This window comes from Aphelocoma coerulescens, chromosome 26, assembly GCF_041296385.1.
Source record: "Aphelocoma coerulescens isolate FSJ_1873_10779 chromosome 26, UR_Acoe_1.0, whole genome shotgun sequence".
Taxonomy (NCBI): Eukaryota; Metazoa; Chordata; class Aves; order Passeriformes; family Corvidae; genus Aphelocoma; species Aphelocoma coerulescens.
The window spans coordinates 5405494-5427299 of NC_091039.1; the positions used below are offsets into that span (position 1 = coordinate 5405494).

Below are 21806 nucleotides of genomic sequence, written 5' to 3' on the forward strand. Positions count from 1 at the left end.
TCTGGGAAGCTGCAGATTGCTGTGGGAAGGTCCCTGAGGTTTGTCCCTGGCTACAGAAGCTGCGACTTTGCTGCTGGGAAGGGTCCGAAACCGGCATAAAATACATAAAACCCACACCAGGTTCTCCACACAAAACTCTGCTCCGCAGGGATCAGAGCAATGGAAGCTGCAGAAATCCCGGAGCAAAGCCTGAATCCCGAAAGGATCCCAAAGGGGGCTCCTCTGGACACCCCTGACCGATCCTGCTGGGATATTCCGCAGTAAATCCACTTATTTGTAGGCTAAGGAATGAAAATGTGCCACGACAGCTGCTCCCACACACACGAGTGACACTTAAGTCACTTCTGCCTGGGCCATTTTGACACATTTTGTGCTTCTTTGTCATCTAAAGAGTGTTTTAATGACAAGCAAACACCCCAAATTAATAAGTGCCAGTAAGACAAGACCGAATTCTTTGTTCTGTCAGCTCAGGAGGTTTTTTTTTCGGGTTGTTCAAAATGAAAAGCATCTTTGTGATCAGAGGTTTCGAGGCTCAAAGTGCCCCTGGTGACAGCGAACACCAAGGTCGCATCCACAACACCCTTCCCACGTGCTGGAATCCCATCCCTGCCCCGGGCAGGTGGCTTTAATTTCCTGCAATTTATGGCAGGGATGGCCAATTTTTAATGCTGTCATCAGCATCCATTTGCTGAGAAGCCCAAGGATGATGCAGAACTGGAGGCAAAACCAGGGCAGAGAATCCCATCGACCCCACGAAGTTACAGCGAGGAAGAGGGAATTTTTCTAGGTGAGATCAGAACTCCCAAAAAATCCCCTTTTCCCCCAACTTTCTCTTCACCTCACAAACAAATCTTCCTGCGGTGTGGGCAGGAAATATTTGAGGAATCCATGGGAGAGAGCCCTGTGGATCAGTCAGCTGCTTTTAATCCGGGGTGACCCCCCTCACTCCTTCCTCGGGAGCTGCATCCCCCCTTCCTGCAGGGGAAGAGAAGGGCCCCATATCCCACATTTTTAGCAAAAATAGCAGCTCTTGACTCCGGCAAAGGGAAACCACAGCAGTGGCTTCTTGGGCCTTCTGATTTTGGGGCTGTGTCTTTGGAAATTGAAAGTTTCAGGACTTTTTTTTCCCCCCCCCTTCCCTCCTCACCGAGACTTTCTGGGTTTCCTCCTGTTCCCGGTGTTTGTGGGGTGGCTGTGGGGGGAAGGGAACGTTGCACAAGCCGATGTTCCTCGCAGATGATGACTGGGCAGAAGCGGTGCCCCTGCGAGCCGCATGAGCAGGCTGGAAAGGCAAAATTACAGACTGCAGGCATCCCAAAAAGCCCATTGTGCATGGGTGTGCGGAGGGAAAGGGGGGAAAATTCCAGGAAAACCAAATTTTGGTCGCTGCTGGCCATAGATAGGCGGCTTCCTGGCTCGGCCAAGAGCAGGGCAACGTTAAAAAAGGAAATTCCTTGGGAGTAAAAATGAAAAAAAACCAAACCCCAGTGGCCTCCAAGCTTCCAGGAGCTCGGCCTGGTGCTGCTGATCTTTGCTGAATCATAAAATCGGGATCGTTGTTTGGGAATGTTGATGATGAGGTGCAAAGTGCGTCCGGCAGTTTTCAAAGGGCGGCGCGGATGTGGGGCCGGTGCTGGTGGCACACGAGGGCTGGGATGGAGCCTAAGGCCGTTCATCCACGTTCCTGGAATGGTTGGGGCTGGAAAATCCCTCCAGGATCACCAAGTGCCTGATCCACGCTCAGCCCAGAGCAATGAGTGTGACATTGTCACCTCCAGGGATGGGGACTCCAAAGCTCCCTGAGCACTTCCAAGGCCTGAGCGCCCTTTCCATGAGGAAATTCCTCCTGATTTCCACCCTGACCCTCCCCCTGAAGCCGTTCCTTCTCTGTCCTGTCCCTGTTTCCTGGGAGAAGAGGCAGCACCTTTTCCCCACCTGTTTCTTTGGGTTTTAATTAATATTTCCCACCCATCCAGTGTGACCTTCCCGGAGCTGAGCCCTCTCCTTGTCCCTCGTCACAGCATGACCAGAGCGTCACCGGCGACATCAGAGTGAAACTTTGAAGGGCTTGGAAAGCAAATCCAGCGAGCCCAGAGCTGTCACTGCTGCAGGAAATCCCCCACCCCAAATGACACCCAGCTCCCACCCGCTGGGAAAGAGCCAGGGCAGCGTTTCACACTCTCAGCTTTGAGGAGCTCGTTTAATTTGTCATATTCTCCACCCGTTTTTCCCTAATATTCCCCAAACCCATCCTAGATTTTGCAGTTATTCCCAGCAGGAAAGAAGAAGGGAAACGAGGGCTGGCAAAGTGTCACCGCCTGTGGTGGTCACAAGGGGCCGGGGCAGGGGCTGGCCCAGTTTAGGGTTCATCCATGGGGAACAAGGACAAGAGGGGATGAAGGAAGGAAGGTTTAAATGGGATTTTGGGAAGGAATTCGGCTCTGGGAGAGAGGTGAGGGGCTGGGATGGAATTCCCAGAGAAGCTGTGGCTGCTCCATCCCTGGAAGTGCCCAAGGCCAGGCTGGACATGGCTTGGAGCACCCTGGGGTGGTGGAAGGTGTCCCTGCCCGTGGCAGGGGTGGGATGGAATTTAAGGTCCCTTGCAGCCCAAAGCATTCCATGATTCCATGGAGCTGTGCCAGGAGGAGCAGGCGATGCTGGGACACCACAGGGACACCACAGGGACACCACAGGGACACCCCAGGGACACCTTGGGCCATCTCAGGTGGTGGCTCCAGGATTCCAAGCCCGTGGCTGAGGCATCTTCCCTGCTCATCCAGCCCTTCCCTGCTCATCCAAGCTTTTATATTCCAAAAGACAGCTTTTCCCTTGATTTAAATCCCTTTATAAGGGCAGGTTTTGGGCCAGTTTGGCCCAATTTTCACTAAAAATCAAAATCAGAATAAAAGCGGGACCGGTGCTGCTGTTTGGGTTTATGCTCCATCCCTCACACTGGTATCCAGGAATCCACATTCCTGGGGTATAAATCCATTTATTCCCGAGTTCCTTAACCAGGATTATTCTAGGAAAAGAAGAGATGGATGTAGGGGAGCCCTTGGCCGAAGTGGCTTCCAGAAGAGAGCAAAGAAAAGGTTGGAAAGAGGGAGAATGAGGGAAAAGAGACCTTTTAAACCCAGGACTGAGCCAGCGATTCACTGCGTCTTCTGGTAAATAATTTAGGAGAAAATTCGTGATTTTGTAGAAAATTGAGACGTAAAATTAAAAAAAAAAAAATCAAAGTGATTTTTTTTTTAGGCTTTGCAGTGTGAATTTTGGAGCAGCTGGGCCAGATGGGAATCCAGAGGAGCCAGCCCAGGTCACCTGAGGCAGCTCAGTGTCATTTCAACCTGATTTTGATGAGAAACTTTTTGCCTTCATTTGTCATTTTCACAGCTGTTGGCTGCCTCAGTTCCCTTTTCCCGAGGAGATCTCAAATGAAACCACATTTTCATTGACTCAAACTCGGAACCAGAGCGAGCCATCCCCAGGTGAAGGCTCGGTTTGGCTCCCAAATCAGCATTTTAGAACCAGCCAAACTCAGCTGGGGAAGACACAGAGAGAGAGAAAGAAATGAAGGACTGTGAAAAAAAATAAAAATGCAAAGCTGAAACCAATCAATTTCAGGAAACAAACTGGGCTTGGAAAGCCCCCGGTTGGGATAAATTTAGGTCATTTCAGGGGATTATCTGTGGTCACCAATTATGCAAATAGCGAAGAAAACCCAGGCTGCCCTGATATTTTACATCGAAAATTCAGCTGTTTCTCCACCCCCCTGCCCTTGTCCATCCTTCCTGCCCTTGTCCATCCTTCCTGCCCTTGTCCATCCTTCCTGCCCGCTCCTGCCCTGCCCTGATCTCGCTGCCTGCGGGGGACATCAGATGGGCTTGGGTTTTTTGAAGAATTTGGGGTTGCAGGTTGGTTTCTTATTCGATGTGAGGAGCTCAGGGCTGCTCGGAGGAGCAGCACAAAGGGAATTTCCTGGGATTTGCTGGAAGAAGGAGCAGCCCTGCCCTGCTGGAGGGCTCAGGAATAGGAAAATGCTGGAAGTTGAGCTTGGTGTTGAGTCCACTGAGGGATGGGGGTGCTGCAGCAGCACCTGGATGTGGGAGCATCCAGCCACGTTTTCCATAAGGGAAAAAGGCAGGAGAATCGTGGCTAGAGGCAGCCTGAGGGAAAGGGGAGAGATGGGCTGAGCTCAGGGTGGGGAGGGGGGGGGTTTAAGCCGGGTGTAAACGGGGCTGGAGGCTGGGCAGGGCTCTTGGGAGAATCATTCCCTGTCCAGGGTGACTGATGTGAGCCTGGGAAGAGAGGAGAAAGGGGGCAGGAAGGAGGAGAAAGGGGGCAGGAAGGAGGAGAAAGGGGGCAGGAAGGAGGAGAAAGGAATAAAAGGAGGAGAAAGGAATAAAAGGAATCAGGGAGGAGTAAAAAGTAGAAGAAAGGAGGCAGAAAGGAGGAGAAAGGAGTCATAGAGGGGGGCAGAAAGGAGTAAAAGGAGAAGAAAGAAGAAGAAAGGAGGCAGAAAGGAGGAGAAACAAGTCAGGAGTCAGGAAAGAGCAGAAAGGAGTAAAAGGGAGAAGAAAGGAATAGAAAGGAGCGAGAAGAGTCAGAGAGGAGTCAGCAACGGGGTCAGAAAGGAGGGAAAGGAGAAGAAAGGAGGAGGAAGGAGTCAGAAAAGAGAAGGAAGGAGTCAGAAGGGAGTGCAAGAGAGGAGAAAGGAGTCAGGCAGGAGGCAGCTGCCCTGCAGTGCCCCAGCAGAGCCGGGCTCGGACCAGGACATGGCTGTGGCAATTCAAAGCCGAATTTCAAGCCTGAACTTCCTTCCCCTCCAAGGCTGAGCCCCGAGTGCCCCGCAGGGCATTTCTGTGCTCCCCAGCACCGCTGCCCAGCTGGGCTGGCAGCCCAAACCGGGGTGAACATCTGGATAACAGCTGCAGGTGTTGGGAGCTGGGCCAGCTGCATTGCCGGGATTGAAATCCAGCGGGATGTGCTCCACTCGGGATGGCTGCAGACACGGGGATGAATCCGTGGGATCCAACCCCTTTGGAACTGCCCAACACAACCTGCTGGGCCAGGACAAGGCTTGGATGGGATTTGGGAAGGAATTCTTCCCTGTGAGGGTGGGGAGGGGCTGGGATGGAATTCCCAGAGCAGCTGTGGCTGTCCCTGGATCCCTGGGAGTGTCCCAGGCCCGGTTGGACGGGGCTTGGAGCAGCCTGGGATAGTGGGAAGTGTCCCTGGTGAGCTGAGCTTTAAGGTCCCTCCCAACCCAAAGCATTCCATGATTTCAGTGATCCCTGGAAAGCTGTGATCCTTGCCTGCTGGAGGGAATCAGGAGCATGTGACAGCCTGGGGGACGTGGGGACAAGGCCACACGGCCGGGTCAGCGTGGCCTGGCGGGAGCAGCGATCTCCCTTTGGTGTTCCCTGACCTGGAATGGCGCTGCCTTTGTCCTGCCAACGTGACTTTGGAACCAGGAATCTTTGGAGCCTCTCCTTTGGCTTTTCCTGCTGAGTTTTGGAGCAGCCTGGCTGAGCTGAACCTGTTACGGTGACCCTGGGGAGAAAAAATTGAGGGAGATCTTTCCCAGGAGAGAAAAAATTGAGGGAGATCTTTCCCAGGAGAGAACAGGATGGGAAGAGAGCGGGGGAAGCAGATGAATCTCACTGCTGTGCTCGCTCTGTGACAAATCTGGGAGGGGACAGGGGCAGATCCAGCCAAGGAATTCCCATTTCCAGGCAGAGCCCTGAGGGTGCAGGATGGGAAGCTCAGGGAATAGAGCTCCGGGGGGTTTCTTGGGTTCAGAAGAGGCAAAAGTCAAATTTGGCACCGGATTTTGAGTTCTCAGCCCAGGCAGAGAGAGAAACCAGGGAGATTCACAATCCCAGAGCCAGGAAGAGGAAGGAAAAGGGAGGATAAGGAGGGGAAAGTAAAAGCTGCATCAAGGGCTGGAATTTCAAAGGCACACTGGGGTTTTTCTGTCCAGGCTGTGGAAGAAGCAGGGGCTGGATTTGGGAATCTGCCCCTCCTTTCCAGGCTGGATGAAAATTGCCCAGAGCTCAGCTTTGGCCACGGACACAACACACAGGTCTGGGTGTCTCAAACAAATTTCCCAGAGGGAATAATTTGCATTTTCCCTCTCTGCTGGATAACAGGAGGTACAACAAAAATCCATTCTCGATGCTGACACTGAAAAGTGTGCATTGGGAAGAGCCAGGGATTCATTTCCCAGCTCTTTCCTGCCTTGCTCAGAGCATTTCTCTGCTCCAGGCCTCAGTTTCCCTGCAGCCAAATGGGATAAAGGAGATCCACGGACAAAGGAGATCCACGGAATTCCACCTGACGCTGCAGAGGTGTGGAATTCTAAAACTGCCCACGTTTGCCCTGCAAGAGGCTCGGCCCCCCCTTCAAGCAGCCACGTGGGATTTCATGCCATGCACAGGGACACCCTGGCAGCGTCCCCCAGCCCCAGCACCCCCTCCCAAAGCCCCCCGAATCCTTGGCTCCACAGGAACTGCTGGAGGGCATCGGAGCAGCTCCAGGGCACGAGGGTGAAGAGCAATTTTGCTGTCCCCACTTGGGTTTGGGGTCCTGGGGGGCTCCCTCAGCCCCCGGAGCAGGCGCAGCCCGATGCGGAAAGGCTTAAATTCCCAACAAAAGCCGTGCCCGGCGCCGGCGGAGCCAGGAGCAGACTCTGCTTTAAAAAACCCCAACAAACCAGCCCTTTCTGCTGGCAGCAGCAGTGAGAGGAAGGAGATCTGGGTCTCCTGAGCAAACTGCTGGGGCTGGGAGCGCTTGAAAGGTTTCCTGGAGACACCAGCACAGCCCATGGCAATGTTTTCCCATCGGGAGCAGAGCTCCCACCTCGCTCTTCCCGGTGCCCCGAGCGATGCCCGAGCTCGTGGGGCTGACAGCTGACAGCCAGTGCTGGCTCCTGCCACTTCCTCTGGGGCCTGCCATGCCAGCTGCTGGCAGGGGGACAGGGCGAGAAAGAGCCTGGATATTGTCTGGAGAGCCAGGGGGGTTCTCAGAGGCAGCGGAGGAGAGGTGAAACCGCAGCCCCGATAACGGTTCTTGCAAATCATCCCTGGGCAGGTCCTCCTGCCTTCCTGGCTCAGCTCACTGCAGCCTCTGCCACTCTCAAACCAGCCCCAGCTTTCAGCAGCACGGCAATTTCTTATTTTCTGGTTTCCTGAACAAGTTTTCCCGAGAGAAAAATGAAGGTTGTTTTTTTTTTCCCCACTAATGTGATGTATAATAAAAATATGCAATCGGTATTTAAAGTCCATACTGGGAAGAGTCAGGGTTTGGGGATTCATTTCCCAGCTCGTTTTTGCTTTGCTCACAGCATTTTGCTGCTCCACGCCTCAGTTTCCCTCCAGCCAAGTGAGATCCACAGAATTCAGCCACTCCAGGTACTCTAAAATACTCAAAAATTGACTGTATTTATTCTGCACTTCCAGGGCACGAAGCCCATCCACATTTAGGTGATCAATCATTAATGGTTTTCTTTGATTAAAGGTAATAAAGGCCTTCGGGATGGTAGAAAATTCCCAGGTGGGAGATGATGCCTTCAAAACAACTGCACAAACACAGAAACAAAGGATTGAATTCCCCCTGAAAATGACATTGTGCAGTGGAATGGCTGGATCAGCCCCTTGGAAAGGCACCTGGTAATTAACTCGGTGTAAATTAATCAGCTTCAGACAGGATTTAGGGACTTTCATAGCCGAGCGCTGCCTTTTGTAGTGACAACTCCCAGGAGGACTTTGAAGTCCTGCCTGCTCCAAGGGGTGGCACAGGCTCCGGGATTTGGGAATATTTTTGCTTTACAAGGGGGATAAAAGCATCCCCAGCCCAAAATCTGGGGTTGTTTTGTTTTTTTTTTTTTTGGGCTCTGTCACACACAGGAGGTGCCAAACTTGAGATAAGGCGGACAAAGGAGCTGCCTGAGAAGCCAGGGAAGCGGGGGGAATGTGGGATCCGATTTCCTGGGAGAAGCTGCCAAAGGGTTTGTCCCGCTTTGTGCTGCCTGCCCTGGCCTGGCTGAGGGAGCTGTGCCAGGGCAGGGACAAGGACAGGACCTGGCTGGCTCTGGAGCGTGGGCACAGGCGACAGGAAAAGGGATTTCGGGAGAATTTGTCTCAAAATCAGGTGGGCTCCAGGCAGATGAGAGCTTTGCTGCTTCCACCACCCAGCAAAGGATGTTGTGGTGGTGAAACCATTTCGGTGTGACTGTATTTAAATCAGGAGAAATGTAAAAGAAACGGGGTTGATGTAAAGTGGGACTGGATTTGGGTAAAAGCATCTCGGTGGTAAATAAAGCTCCCCCAGCTCAGCGACAGGAGATTCCTGAGCTCCAGAGGTTCCCACACACGGAATAATAACAGGAATAAGGAAATGCTCCTTATTAGAAGAAACACACAAAGTGAGACTCCTGCAATTCATTAAAAACCAGATCAGAGCTGCCTAAATATTGGGTGAGCTTAAAAAAAAAACAAACTGGTGGGGGGAAAAAAAAAAACAAAAGAAGAAGAATCTCCAAAGATAACTATCAGAGACTCCACCCCAGCTGCCCCCGAGGCACCCCAGGACGTGGCACTGGGCAGGGTGGGGCTGCCAGCATCCGTGCTGGGGGATCTGTCCCTCGACAGGGAGAGAGAGAGAGGCCTCAGCGAAACCCCAAAGTTCACAGGATGTTTGTCTCCCAAAAGGCTGGGAAGGGCTTGGTTTTTCTACCCGAAAAGAAATCTGTGATTTTGTGCCTGTGAATCCCTCTCTCCTTGTTTTTCCCCGTGCTCTGTGCAGGAGCAGGGCTGGGCTGTGATGGCATAAAAGGGAATTTGGGGTGAGGCTGCAGGATGTGGAGCCTCCCTGTGGGGCACTGCCTGTGGGTTCCCCACGCTGGAGCTGGGCAGGGAAAATTCCTCCCATCCCACAAAAATCTTCCTTGCTGGCCATCAGGATGGACCCAAGGCTTTGCAGAACTTCTGGCCTCGTTTCCTAAAGAAACAATCCAGCTGCCTGGCCTCCCTTTCCCATAAATTCCTCATCCTTTGGCTGATTTCTGCCCAGCCTGACCTGACCACTGAAGGCACCACGGTGGCACAGTCCCACAAGTGTCACACCAACAGGGCACTCAGGAGACACTCAGATCCCACTGAGGAACGGCTGCAGCCCTTCCAGACACGGACAATCCACTCAGGGGCTGGGGTTTTGTGGGAAAGCAGCTGGGGAGCAGTGGCTGGAGAGCTGTGCCACATCTGGTTGTCACCAGACCCTCGCAGGTGGCACCTCGGTGTCTAATCCTGCCACCCCAGCCCCGGCGTTATCAGGGCCCTGTGACCACCCTGAGACCAGAAAGGGCAGAGATAAAGCAAAAAGTCCTTTTTTTTTTTTTTTCCTTTTTCTTTTTTTGTGCTCCTGCAGCTCCAGGCCTGGGTTTCTCAGAATCCAGGCGCCTTCAAAGGAGAAATGAGACAAACAAATGTGTGGGGACAGGGACAGGGAGCGATAGCGCTGCCAGGAGCCCCTGGCACTGTCCCTGTCCCCAGGGGTGCCCTGAGGTATCACCACCCTGCACATGGAGCAGCTTAAAGGGTGAAGAAGAGCTGCCTGCACCTCCAGAGGCAGCTGTGCAGGGTTTGGAATGGAAATCCCACGGTTTTCCTCCAGGAAATCCATCCTGCTGCAGTCTCTGTGTGTGAGAGACTGGAAATAACCTCAGATATTGATACTTGCACTTTTCTTGCTCAGGCCCCTGCCAGGGCAGCTCCTGAGCTGTTGGGAAGTGATGCCAAGTGCTGGAATTGTTTCAGGACACGGCTTGGGATCTGTCTGAAGGAGGGGGACACATCCAAGTGGCAGCTCTGGCTGGGAACACCCCAAGCAGAGACCCAGAACGTGCCCTGGGAAGGGGTCAGGAGCTGTGCTCAGCTCAATCTGACATCCAGGGAAAGTGGAGATCCCTCTTTTTCAGGGATACACTGCTCGAGATGAATGTTATCCTAATTAATAAACTGGAAACAAGAAATAAACTGCATTCTAAGTAATAAACTATATCCTAAATAATTAACTATAAACGGGGACTGTGCATTCGGCCTGAACCCCACAGGGCTCTGCTGTGAGAGGGGGCTGGGAAATGCTGCAAGACACCCTGAATTCCCAATTTTTGCAGCTCTAACCACCAAAATCCTGGATAATTCCTGCCCTGATGGAGCCAGCAGAGCCCTCAGTGCCTGCACACCCAGGATGGTGCCCCTGTCACTGATGGTGGCAGGGAGACAAGAAGAAATAAAAGGTTTAAACACAAGGCTGCCTTTGCCCCCACAGATTTCAAGGGGTCCCCACAAAGCCTTTCTCAGCCCGTTGAGCCCCACAAATTTATTTTTACCTGCCAAACACATTCAGAGCATTCAAAAGTGTTTATTTACTTCCTGCCCAGTGAAAGTGGAGCGGGAGAAAATAGATGCTGAGCAACGATCTCTGCTCACCTGCAGGGCCCCGCTGGTTGGGTGCACAGCTGAGAACTCCAGGGGTGCCCCCAGAGCAGTTTTTGCACCCCCCCCCCCCCCCCCCAAATCTCTTGGTAACCCCACACCTGCAGCCCTGGCTGAGGTGCTGAGGATGTGTCTGGGGGAGGCTTTGAGCTCAGCCTGCAAAGCCACGGCGGCTCAGGGAGCAGAGATTCTGCTGGGGGGGGGGAGGGTCCTGAGCTGCCTGTGAGCTCTGGGCTCAACCCTGAGCTTTGCAAAGCTCGGCTTTCACAGGGTTTAAAGGGTTGCACCAGGTTTGTAAAGCAGCTGCAAGAGAGGCTTGAAAGATGTGGCACAGGAGGTTTGAGGAGTGTCACATCCCAGAGCTGGCAGGAGTTGCTGCCACATTTTCCCAGTCCTGGTGCTGCTCTGAGACTCCTGCAGCTCTTTGCACTCGGGGTTTGGAGCATCCCAAATATTGGGATTGCATCTTTCCCTGCCTCCATAAAGCCACAGAGGGACCCACACGTGTCCCCTCACCAAATTCAGGCTGGCTCTCTCCTCTGCAGCATGATAGGAAACTGCAGAGATAAAGAGAAGATGGAGAATTTGGGGAAATCTCTGCAAAATCTGAGACTTTTTGGGGTATTTCCAATGGTGAGGCTGATCCAGGCTCTGCTTGTTGATGTAATTGAAGCCATCAGACATCAAAAAAAAAAAAAAAGGGCAAAGCTCCTGTTTTTATTGATTTGTTTTTTCTGGATCAGGCTAGAAATCCAAGCAGGGCTGGTTTGGAAGGTGCTTTCCGTGAGCCTGGAGTCCACCTGAGCCCTGCTCCCACCCAAAACCTGCCCACAGAAACCTGAGCTGGGCTGGGGAGCACCAGCCCCTGAACACCTGAGCTTGGAACAGCCTTTTTCCAAGGGAAAAACCCTTGGAGGAGGAAAAGAAGGACAAAAACTGCACAAAAGTGCTGGGTTAGAGCCTGCAGATCCCCATCCACGAAGCAGGGATGTGCTTGAGCCAGGAAATGCTTCCCAGGAGAAGGAGAAATGCAGGATGGAACCACTTCCAAGGGATTGTTGCTCCTCACCTCTCCTGATGCTGATCCAGGTGGTCTTGACTCCAAGCCCACAACATTTGGGCCTGATTTTTGGAGGTCTCACCCCCTGGATATTCCAGGCAGAGGCACAAAGTGTTGTTTTGTTGCTTTCCAGCAGGAATTTGGCACAAGGAATTCAGGCCCACGGACACTTTGAGATGAGCCCAGTGAAGCTGCACAAGCAGCAGGGCTGGTTTAGGGGCTGATGCTAAAAAAAAATAGAACAAAACACTTGAAATATTTGAATTTTGAGGTTTTTCCCCCTCAAAAAGATCCCATTTTTCCAAGCTGTGGCTCCTGCACTGCCACACTCAACCAGCTGCAAGGAGGAGGGAAGGCAGCACCAGGCTCCCTGCACCCATCCAACTTCTGCTCTCGCATAGGAAGTTGATAAAAACCTCACTGGGTTGCAAAAAAGAAAATCAGATTTCAAAACCGCTGCTCAAAGGGCTCCAGAGGCTCTCAGCAGGCCTGGATTAACCCTTTCCACCCTTTCCAGAGTGTCCCTTCCAGCTGGGGATGCCAACAAATCCTTTGGTGTCTTTGCTCAGCTCTTTGGGGGCTTTTTTTGGCCCTTTGTGTTCTATTTTGATGTGGATTTTATCTCGGGGCTTATCACCTGCCCAACCTGCTCTTATCAACGAGCAGGCTGGGGAGAGGAGGGGATGGAGGGAAGGTTTGGAAAAGCTCTGTTAAAATGCTCACCTGCTGCAAAGGGTGAGCAGAAAATGGGGAAAAACCAGTGGAAGTTTGGCTGGAAAAAGCCATCAGCCTGTCAGAAAACACTTGATCCAGCTCCTGCTGGGAAGATCCAGCTCCTTGGGGATTCCCAATGCTGGATTCCAACCCCAAAATCCTCATTCTCACGGAAGAACCAAGTTTCCACTCTTTTTGTGTATTTTCCACCCATTCTGGGAATCGTTCCTGCAGCGGTGACACAAAGATCTGTGTCCTGTCAGCCTGGGAATGCACTGATCCACGGGATCCAGCTCCCCCAGGGATCCCAGAGCAATGACAGCTGGGGATGGATCAGCATCCCAGAGGATGGATCAGCATCCCAGAGGATGGATCAGCACCACTGTGGCTCTTGGTGGACAAAGCAAAGACAGATTTGGCCTCACTTCACTTTGGGAAGTCCCAATTTTAGCATCCTTCTCACCAGGCAGGAAAAATGCCACTAAAGAGGGCCATTTTGGTTTTTTTTTTCCCATTTTGGGTTTTTTTTTTTCCCATTTCCTGCACCTTCCCTGCCGTTTTCCCTGGAGCAGAGCCCCAACACCAGCACCACCAGCTCAGCCACCTTTTCTCCATACCTGCTGCTCCTGGAAGATCTGCTCCCAGCCTGCTGCAACCCGCCAGGCACCTGGGGAACAACCTGGGGGAGGAGATGCCCTGGATTCTGGTATCTGAAATACGGGATTTGTCCCACTTCCCATTCCACGGGCCTGCACCAGCCCTGCCATGTCCCTGTCACAGCAGGACAGCTTTGCACAGCTCCCAGCCGTCGGATTTTCCTGCCAGGAGGGATCTGGGCACTTCCCTTCCCGCTGCTTTGTGGTTTTCCTGGGATGGGGAGCACGTGGCCTGGGCTTGTCACCCCCTGCCTGTCACCCCCTGTCACCCCCTCCTGGTCACCCTGCCTGTCACCCCCTGTCACCCCCTCCTGGTCACCCTGTCTGTCACCCCCGTCACCCCCTGTCTGTCACCCCCTCCTTGTCAACCCCTGTCTGTCACCCCATCACCCTGTGCCTGTCACCCCCTGCCTGTCACCCCCTGTCACCCTCTGTCTGTCACCCCCTGTCAACCCCTCCTTGTCACCCTCTCCTTGTCACCCCGTCACCCCTGTCTGTCACCCCCTGTCTGTAACCCCCTGCTCGTCACCCCATGCCTGTCACCCCCTCCTTGTCAGCCCCTGCTCATCACCCCATCTGTTACCCCCTGTCTGTCACCCCCTGTCACCCCTGCCTGTCACCCCATCACCCCCTGCCTGTCACCCCTGTCTGTCCCTCCCTGTCACCCCTGTCTGTCACCCTCTGCCTGTCACCCCCTGTCACCCTGCCTGTAACCCCTGTCTGTCACCCCCTGTCACCCCCGTCACCCCTGTCTGTCACCCCCTGCTACCCCCTGCCTGTCACCCCATCTCCCCTGCCTGTCACCCCCTGCCTGTCACCCCCTGCCTGTCCCTCCCTGTCTCCCCTGCCTGTCACCCCCTGTCACCCTGCCTGTAACCCCTGTCTGTCACCCTCTGCCTGTCACCCCCGTCACCCCTGTCTGTCACCCCCTGTCTCCTCTGCCTGTCACCCCGTCTGTTACCCCCTGCCTGTCACCCCATCTCCCCTGCCTGTCACCCCCTGCCTGTCCCTGCCTGTCTCCCCTGCCTGTCACCCCCTGTCACCCTGCCTGTAACCCCTGTCTGTCACCCCCTGTCACCCCCGTCACCCCTGTCTGTCACCCCCTGTTACCCCCTGCCTGTCACCCCGTCACCCCTGTCTGTCACCCCCTGTTACCCCCTGCCTGTCACCCCATCTCCCCTGCCTGTCACCCCCTGCCTGTCACCCCCTGTCACCCTGCCTGTCACCCCTGTCTGTCACCCTGTCTGTCACCCCCTGTCACCCAGCCTGTCACCCCTGTTACCCTCTGCCTGTCACCCCCTATCACCCAGCCTGTCCCCCCCTGCCTGTCACCCCTGTCTCCCCCTGCCTGTCACCCCCTGCCTGTCACCCCCTGTCACCCTGCCTATCACCCCTGTCTGTCACCCTGTCTGTCACCCCCTGTCACCCAGCCTGTCACCCCTGTTACCCTCTGCTTATCACCCCCTGTCACCCCTGCCTGTCTCCCCCTGCCTGTCCCCCTGTCCCCCCCGCCTGTCCCCCCTGCCCGTCCCCCCTGTCCCCCCGTGCCCTGCTCGCTGTGTGGCTGTGATTAAATCGGGCCTGTTCAACCGCCGCCGCCAGATGTGGGGACCTCCTCTGTCACACAGGAGAGGCAAACAGCCCCAAGTGACACGGGGTGACAGAGGTGACAGTTGTGTGCACGTGAAGCGTGGCCTGGCCCCCCACACCCCCCCCCCCCTCCCCGGGTGCCCCCAAGCCGCAGGATCTTTGCTGGGCCCGTGGGAAATGATTTTATCAATCTTTAAATATTTCCCCCCAAAACAGACCCTGCTCTGCTGGTGAGGCTGAGGAAGGGCCTGCTCTGTCCCTCAGCCAACTTTCCCTTCTGGAATCTGGGAAAAGCTCAGTATTCCTGAGCTTTTTCCAGCTAAAAACCCCTGCTCTTCCCCAAATCCATGGGGATATCAGACCTCTCCCCTTTCCTGCCCAGCTGGAGGGTTCCAGAGCATGGAAAACCTGCTCGGAGCAGTTTTTGGGGTGCCACCAGCATCTCCTTGGCCTGATGGAATTCCTCACCCCCAAATCTCACACCAAATGGAATTCCTCCCACCAAGGGACACAGCCTGAGGGAAATGTTGTCCAGGGATGTGATCCAGGATCAAGATTTTATCCAGAAATATTTTCTCCGCTTATCTTTCCCCTCTTCAAAATTGCATTTCCTGGGATAAAGGGATCCTTAGGATGGGGATCCAGGGAGCTGCACAAGAGGGACAACGAGTGGAGCCAAGCCAGAAACTTCCAGAGGAAATTATGGAGAATTACAGAGAAATCTGCAGCTGAGAGAGGAAGAGCTGGAGCCGGGAAGGAGGGAGGGAGGGAGGGAGGGAGGGAGGGAGGGAGGGAGGGACACGATCTCTGTCCCCATGGCCAGGGCAGGGAGGTGACAGCACAGGACCTATCGAGGCCTCCCAGCTGGTGCAGCTCCAGCCTGTGGCTCTCGGGGCTGCCATCCATGGGGACTTTATCGGGGCTGTCCCTCCTCTCCTCCTGCCCCACTCCTGCCCCTCGATTTCCAAAAAGGGCGGGAGAAGTCCCAGAATCAGCGGCACATCCTGAACAGCTGCTGCCACTCTCTATCTGTGCCTCAGCCCTGGTGTCTCCTTGTGGCTTCTGAAGCCCCCAGAGACACCAAACTGCCCTGCCAGGCTGGTGGGGAGGGGTGATGACCCCAAAAAGGCTGCAGGGGTTTGTGGGTTCAGGTGGGAAGGGGTGAGAGGAGCCCAAAAAGGCTGCAGAGCTTTGTGGGCTCAGTTCTGGGCGGGAAGAGGTGAGAGGATGATTTTTAGGGACATGGCTCCTTCTGAAGTCAAGAAAAGCCATTAAAAAGCCAATTTTTTTGAGGGAGGAGGGGATTAAAAAGGTCCTTGAAAGAAAACCAACATCATCCAAGTGATTTAACAAACCTCCCTCTCCCTACAGCCTTTTTCAGGATTTCTTCCTGAGAAGCCTCCCCTTTCCCTGAAGATCCTGGGGTTTTTTTTTTTTGGAGCACGGATGAATAAACTCCAGGCTTTGTTCTTAGCAAGGATCTTTTATCAGCTCCTTACCCTCATTTCATCTGCACATGGGGACGGGGAACTGATCTGATCAAACAAGAACCAGGCCTAACCCAAGCTCTAAACTCAGCTTGAGCTGTTGAGAGGGTCCAATGAGTTCACACAACTTCCTGCATTTCATCCATCCCGATTCCTTCTGTACTTCCAGGATCCCACTGGGAAGAAAAAAGGGACTTTTCATCAGCCTCCCAGCTCGGATTTAGGGATTTTCTCAAAGTGCTTTGCTAAGAAGCGACGGCAGCTTAAAATGACAGATTTAATGAGCAAGAGAAGGTGACAACAGTCGCTGTCACCCCCGTTATTGTCACCCATCCTGTCACACCAAGGAGCTGCTCAACTCTGCCACGCAAACCCTGCTGCTGCTTCAGCTCTTTCCCCTCAAACCCTTTCAAAAACCAGCTCATTTTAGGTCCAAAGATCCCCCAAGGCTCCTGTTCCGGTCAGGGAATCCCAACAGCAGAGTTTGCCCCATATCCCACTGTGGGAAGCATCTCCAAAGCCCCTCGGTCCATCCTGGGAGGATTTTTGCATGGATCAGACTCAGAACCATCTGGATAAGTTCCCCTGTCCGTCAGAAATTGGGAATTGCTCATGAGAGGACCCCAAACCCAGCTGGGATCAGCAAACCCTGGCACACGACCACGGCTCAGAAGAGTTTCCCAAACTTTCCCAGAGTTTCCCAAACTTTCCCAGAGTTTCCCAAACTTTCCTGTTGCCCTGCTCTGAAGCAGAGCCAGCCTGGGATCCGCTGCAGGGATGGCTCTGCATGCTCCATTCCAGGAGGGAATTTGGGCACAGCTGCCCAGAGCCCATCCCAACCCCAAGGAGCAGCAGGATTCCTTCCCCCACCCCTGCCCTGAGGAGGCACCACCCTGCCTGTGGTTTCCTGTGGTGACAGTGGGGTTTTGTCACTCAAATGTGGCTGCTCCGGGGGCCAGGATGTCACCCCTGTGGGGCCACCAACGCCTCCCTCTGTGAGGCACCGAAGGGATGGGTGACACTGCTGTCCCCTGCGAGCTGAGGTGGCTTCCCCTGCCGGCTCCCACCTCTGAGCCCTGGAAAAATCCAGGCAGGCACCTGGGATGGGCTCCTGGCCCTGGGCAGAAGGGCCAGATGTGGATAAAACCAGGGATAATTCTGGGATTGCTGCAGTTGAATGTGGTATTTGCACCTGCCTGGTCAAGGATGAGTGGGAAGAGGAGGATTCCGGGAGGTTCTGGTGAGGAATCCATGCCAGGAATGAGGCTGAGCTCTCTGTCCCTGATCCCAGAGTCTCTCCAGGCCATTTTTTTTAAGATCCCTTAAGGGAATCCATGCCAGGAATGAGGCTGAGCTCTCTGTCCGTGCTCCCAGAGTCTCTCCAGGCCATTTTTTTAGGATCTCTTAAGGGAATCCATGCCAGGAATGAGGCTGAGCTCTCTGTCCCTGCTCCCAGAGTCTCTCCAGGCCATTTTTTTAGGATCCCTTAAGGGAATCCATGCCAGGAATGAGGCAGAGCTCTCTGTCCCTGCTCCCAGAGTCTCTCCAGGCCATTTTTTTAGGATCTCTTAAGGGAATCCATGCCAGGAATGAGGCTGAGCTCTCTGTCCCTGATCCCAGAGTCTCTCCAGGCCATTTTTTTAGGATCCCTTAAGGGAATCCATGCCAGGAATGAGGCAGAGCTCTCTGTCCCTGCTCCCAGAGTCTCTCCAGGCAGTTTTTTTAGGATCTCTTAAGGGAATCCATGCCAGGAATGAGGCAGAGCTCTCTGTCCCTGATCCCAGAGTCTCTCCAGGCAGTTTTTTTAGGATCCCTTAAGGGAATCCATGCCAGGAATGAGGCAGAGCTCTCTGTCCCTGATCCCAGAGTCTCTCCAGGCCATTTTTTTAGGATCCCTTAAGGGAATCCATGCATCAATCAAGGGAATGAGGCAGAGCTCTCTGTCCCTGATCCCAGAGTCTCTCCAGGCAGTTTTTTTAGGATCCCTTAAGGGAATCCATGCCAGGAATGAGGCAGAGCTCTCTGTCCCTGCTCCCAGAGTCTCTCCAGGCAGTTTTTTTAGGATCCCTTAAGGGACCAGCTCATCACCACCCCCGAATAAAGCAGGAGAGGCTGGGCCAGACAAGGCCTGGCTCTGCTGAACGTGGGGATCTGATGATTCCCAGCATCCCTGATCCCAAGGGAATGCCTTGGGCTGTCCCATCCAGCCTCTGGCACGTCCAAAGTGGCTGCACTTAGCCCAAAGTGACAATGACCATCTGCAGGTGGCATTGGGCAGAGAATTTGTCACCCTCTGCACTTCAGGAAGCAGGTGGGGAGCATTCCCATTGGAAGAATCCAAGGAATTGAGGGGATTGGGGAATGCAGAGAGCTAAACCTGCAGAGCTCCTCTGTTCCCTCAGCAACCCCAAATCTGCTTTTCCACAGAAAATAAAGTTCTCATCTGAGCCACACAAAAATAAAAAAGCAGCTTGGATCCATCTCCTCATCCCTTTGGATCCCAGAACTCCAGGCAGGGGGACAGGAGGGAGCAGAACATTCCCTGAGCCATCTGTGGGGCTGGAGATGGCTGGGGGGAGGTGGGGGGTGAAATTCCTGCTGGATTAGAGGTGGCCTTGACTCAGGAGCTGAGGGAATGGGAAGGAACAGATTTGACATAAATAAAAAATAAAAAGCCCAAAGCAAATATCCATCAAATCCTGGGGAAAAAAAAGCAGGAAAGATCTCTGATATTCCAATCTGGCCAGAGACAGCTCCTGGGATCTGCTGCAGGCTCATCCTCATGGAGCAGGACTTCCAGAAGGGGTGTCCTGTTCCCTGGGAATACCTGGGAAGGGTCTCCTGCCTGCCAGGGGTGGCTCTGAACCCCCCAGCTCATCCTGGGGATGAATTCCAACACTCTCCAAAGAGTTTTGTGGTGGAGCTGGATATCTGGGAGAACACTGCACCCCTGAGGAGCCCAGTTCCCTGTTTACTTCCTGCTGCCCTGCATTCCCAGCAGCTGGAATTTGTGGCATCAAAGAGCCCCCAGTGCAGGCAGCTTCTCCCCCGTGGTTATTTAGAGGTTTGGATAAACCTCTCCAAGTTTTCCTCTGGAAAAAATCGCCCCTGGAATATCCTAACTCCCAGCCTGAGAGGTGTTTGGCATCCTGGAAGTTCGTCCCCACTCTCTGTGCCTGTGGCACCTTTGGAAGAAGTCTCAATTCCAGCTGGGGCTACTCAGAGCTCATCCACATCCCCACACCTCGCTGGGAATTCCTTTCTGGATCAGATTTTCCTCTTCCAAATAACAAATCCAGGGAGAAAACTCCAAGACTTTCACTTCCAGAGTCTTTAATATCCACCAACTGCCAAGAATAACACTTTAGCAAACAAATAAGATTGCTCAGGTATAAAAAAATGGCTCAAAACTCCAAATAAAATATAAAACCCAACAGTCCCATGGCTTTAAACTCTCCATGTTGGAGTTCTCATTCCTGCAAGGCACAACCCAATGTCCATATGGGGAAAAAACCCCCAAACATTCCCAAAAATTCTGTTAATTCCCTCCTAGCCCAGCAGCAGCTTCTGGAGCACATCAAGTGTTTGTCACTGTCAAACTGCACCCCAAAACCCCTCAGATTTGGTTATCCAAGGAATTTGGGGGGGCTCAGAGGAGTTTTCAGTATCAAGCGGGAGCAGGGTGGGTTTGGGTGGATTTTTTGGGGGATCCTCACAGCTGAGGGGTGAAAATCGGCATTAACTCAGCGCTGGTGATTTGGGTTCGGAAGGAAGCGGCTCAAAAATCAGAATATCGCGGTCCCAACGTGCCCTCTGCTGGCAGCGGGGCTGGCGCAGCCAGGAAATCCTGGGAAAGAGGGAGGGAACCAACCACACAACAAGGTCCTTTTCTCCAACCCCATCCAGAGCACATCCCTGGGAAGCCACAGAGGGATTTCAGGGACTGGAGATTAAAACGGCTCCAGGCTTTCCTCTGGAAAATTCCCCACTGGAATTTGCACCCTGAGAGGTGTTTGGCATCCTGGAAAGTCTTCCCCACTCTCTGTGCCTGTGGGAAAATGGAGTCTAAATCCCAGATGGGAGCAGGGATGGACACAAGGTGCCAGCAAATTGGATTCATAGAATCATAAAATCATGGAATTGTTGAGGTTGGAAAAGCCCTCCGGGATCATCGAGTCCGAGCTGTGCCCGATGCCCATCCTGAGCACTGAGTGCCACGTCCAGGTGACACCTCCAGGGATGGGCACTCCAAACCTCCCTGGGCAGCCCCTGCCAACCCTTTCCATGAGGAAATTCCTGCTGAAATTCCAACCCGAGCCTCCCCTGGCCCAGCCTGAGGCCGTTCCCTCTCCTCCTGTCCCTGTTCCTTGGGATAAAATCCCAAATCCCCCCCCCCGGCTGCCCCCTCCTGCCAGGGAGTTGTGCAGAGCCAGGAATTCCCCTGGAGCCTCCTTTTCTCCAGGCTGAGCCCCCCTCAGCTCCCTCAGGATTTCTCCAAACCCTTCCCCATCTCCCTCTCCTTCCCTGGACATTCTCCAGCCCCTCCATGTCCCTCTTGCCATGAGGGCCCAGAACTGGACACAGCATTCCAGGTGCCTCAGCAGCTCCCAGTGACATTCCTGGACATTCAGCAAAGGCTCCTTTGTGCTGGTCCCCCCTGTCCCAGCTGCTCTCAAAGCCACTGCAGAGCCCCTGGATCCCTGGAAATGTCCCAGGCCAGGTTGGATGGGGGTCGGAGCCATCTGGGATAGGGGAAGGTGTCCCTGCCCATGGCAGGGGGTGGAACGGGATGAGCTTTAAGTTCCTTTCCCACCCAAACCAGTCTAGGATTGGTTGTTTCCATCTCTCCATGTCCTGAGCCCACTCTGGGGTGACCCTCGTGTCCCCCAGCCCTGGCACGCACAACGCCCACAGGGAATTCCCACAGGGAATTCCCACAGGGAAACCACAGCCAGATCCCCAGAAATCCATCCCAAGGAACATTCAACATCCTTGGCACGACCCAGAGCACAAAAGGCAGGAGATTGCCCTCAACACCACCTTGTCAGCCCACACCCCCCTTCCTCCTCCTACCTTTGCTGCTCCAGAAGTTTCCTTCGCTTCAGCTTGGAACAATCCAGCTCCACCTCCCCGTGCCTCCTCATTTCCCTGCTTTTTTCATGGATTTTGCTGCTCCCGCAGGGGAAACCCAGCAGCGTGAGGGAGCCGTGTTTCCATCCAGCCCCAGGACCTTTAATTCCTGGCGTGGCAGCTGTTGTTTACATCGCTTTTCACCCCTCTCTGACGCTCAGCAATTGGCTCTCGGAGCGTTCTGGCTGTCCCACACGTGTGCTAGAACAGGAAGCGAGGGGTGGGAGCTGCAGCCTGGTGGTTTCCTGTTCTGGCCTCCCCAAACACTTCGGGGACAGCAGAGCTTTGATCTCGGGTACACCGAGGTGCAGCTCAGGGTACACCGGGCTTTCAACAGGAAACCCTCGCTGTTCCCATGGTTACAGGGCTTTCAGAGGGGTTTTAGTGAATCGTTTCCAAGTGGGAACGCGGTGCTGTGACAGGAGGTTTGCGGTCCTCGTTGCAAAATAAATCATGGTTATCTCAAGGCAGGATGTTCTTTGAGGTCGGGTCTTTGTGCGCTTTGGAGCCTAATCAGTGCGAAAGGAGAGTTAATCAGTGGAGCAGGCACAGGTACATCCCTGGCTCAAGGACATCCCGGAATTAACGAGCTCGAAGGATGTCATAAATCAGGATGTCCATGGACACTTCGCCGACTTGGCAAAATCCCCGCGGTCCCTGTGCCCTGTGGAAC

At 53.8% G+C, this 21806-nt stretch overlaps 1 protein-coding gene across 1 annotated transcript in view; it reads right to left on the reverse strand.

The window, feature by feature from the left end:
• Positions 1-21806, reverse strand: part of CCND3 (cyclin D3) — a 36680-nt gene that overhangs the window by 14603 nt on the left and 271 nt on the right. Inside the window, exon 2 of the mRNA XM_068996061.1 lies at positions 21077-21642. The gene's annotated coding sequence lies outside the window, so the exon portion shown is untranslated. The remainder of the gene's footprint in view (positions 1-21076; positions 21643-21806) is intronic.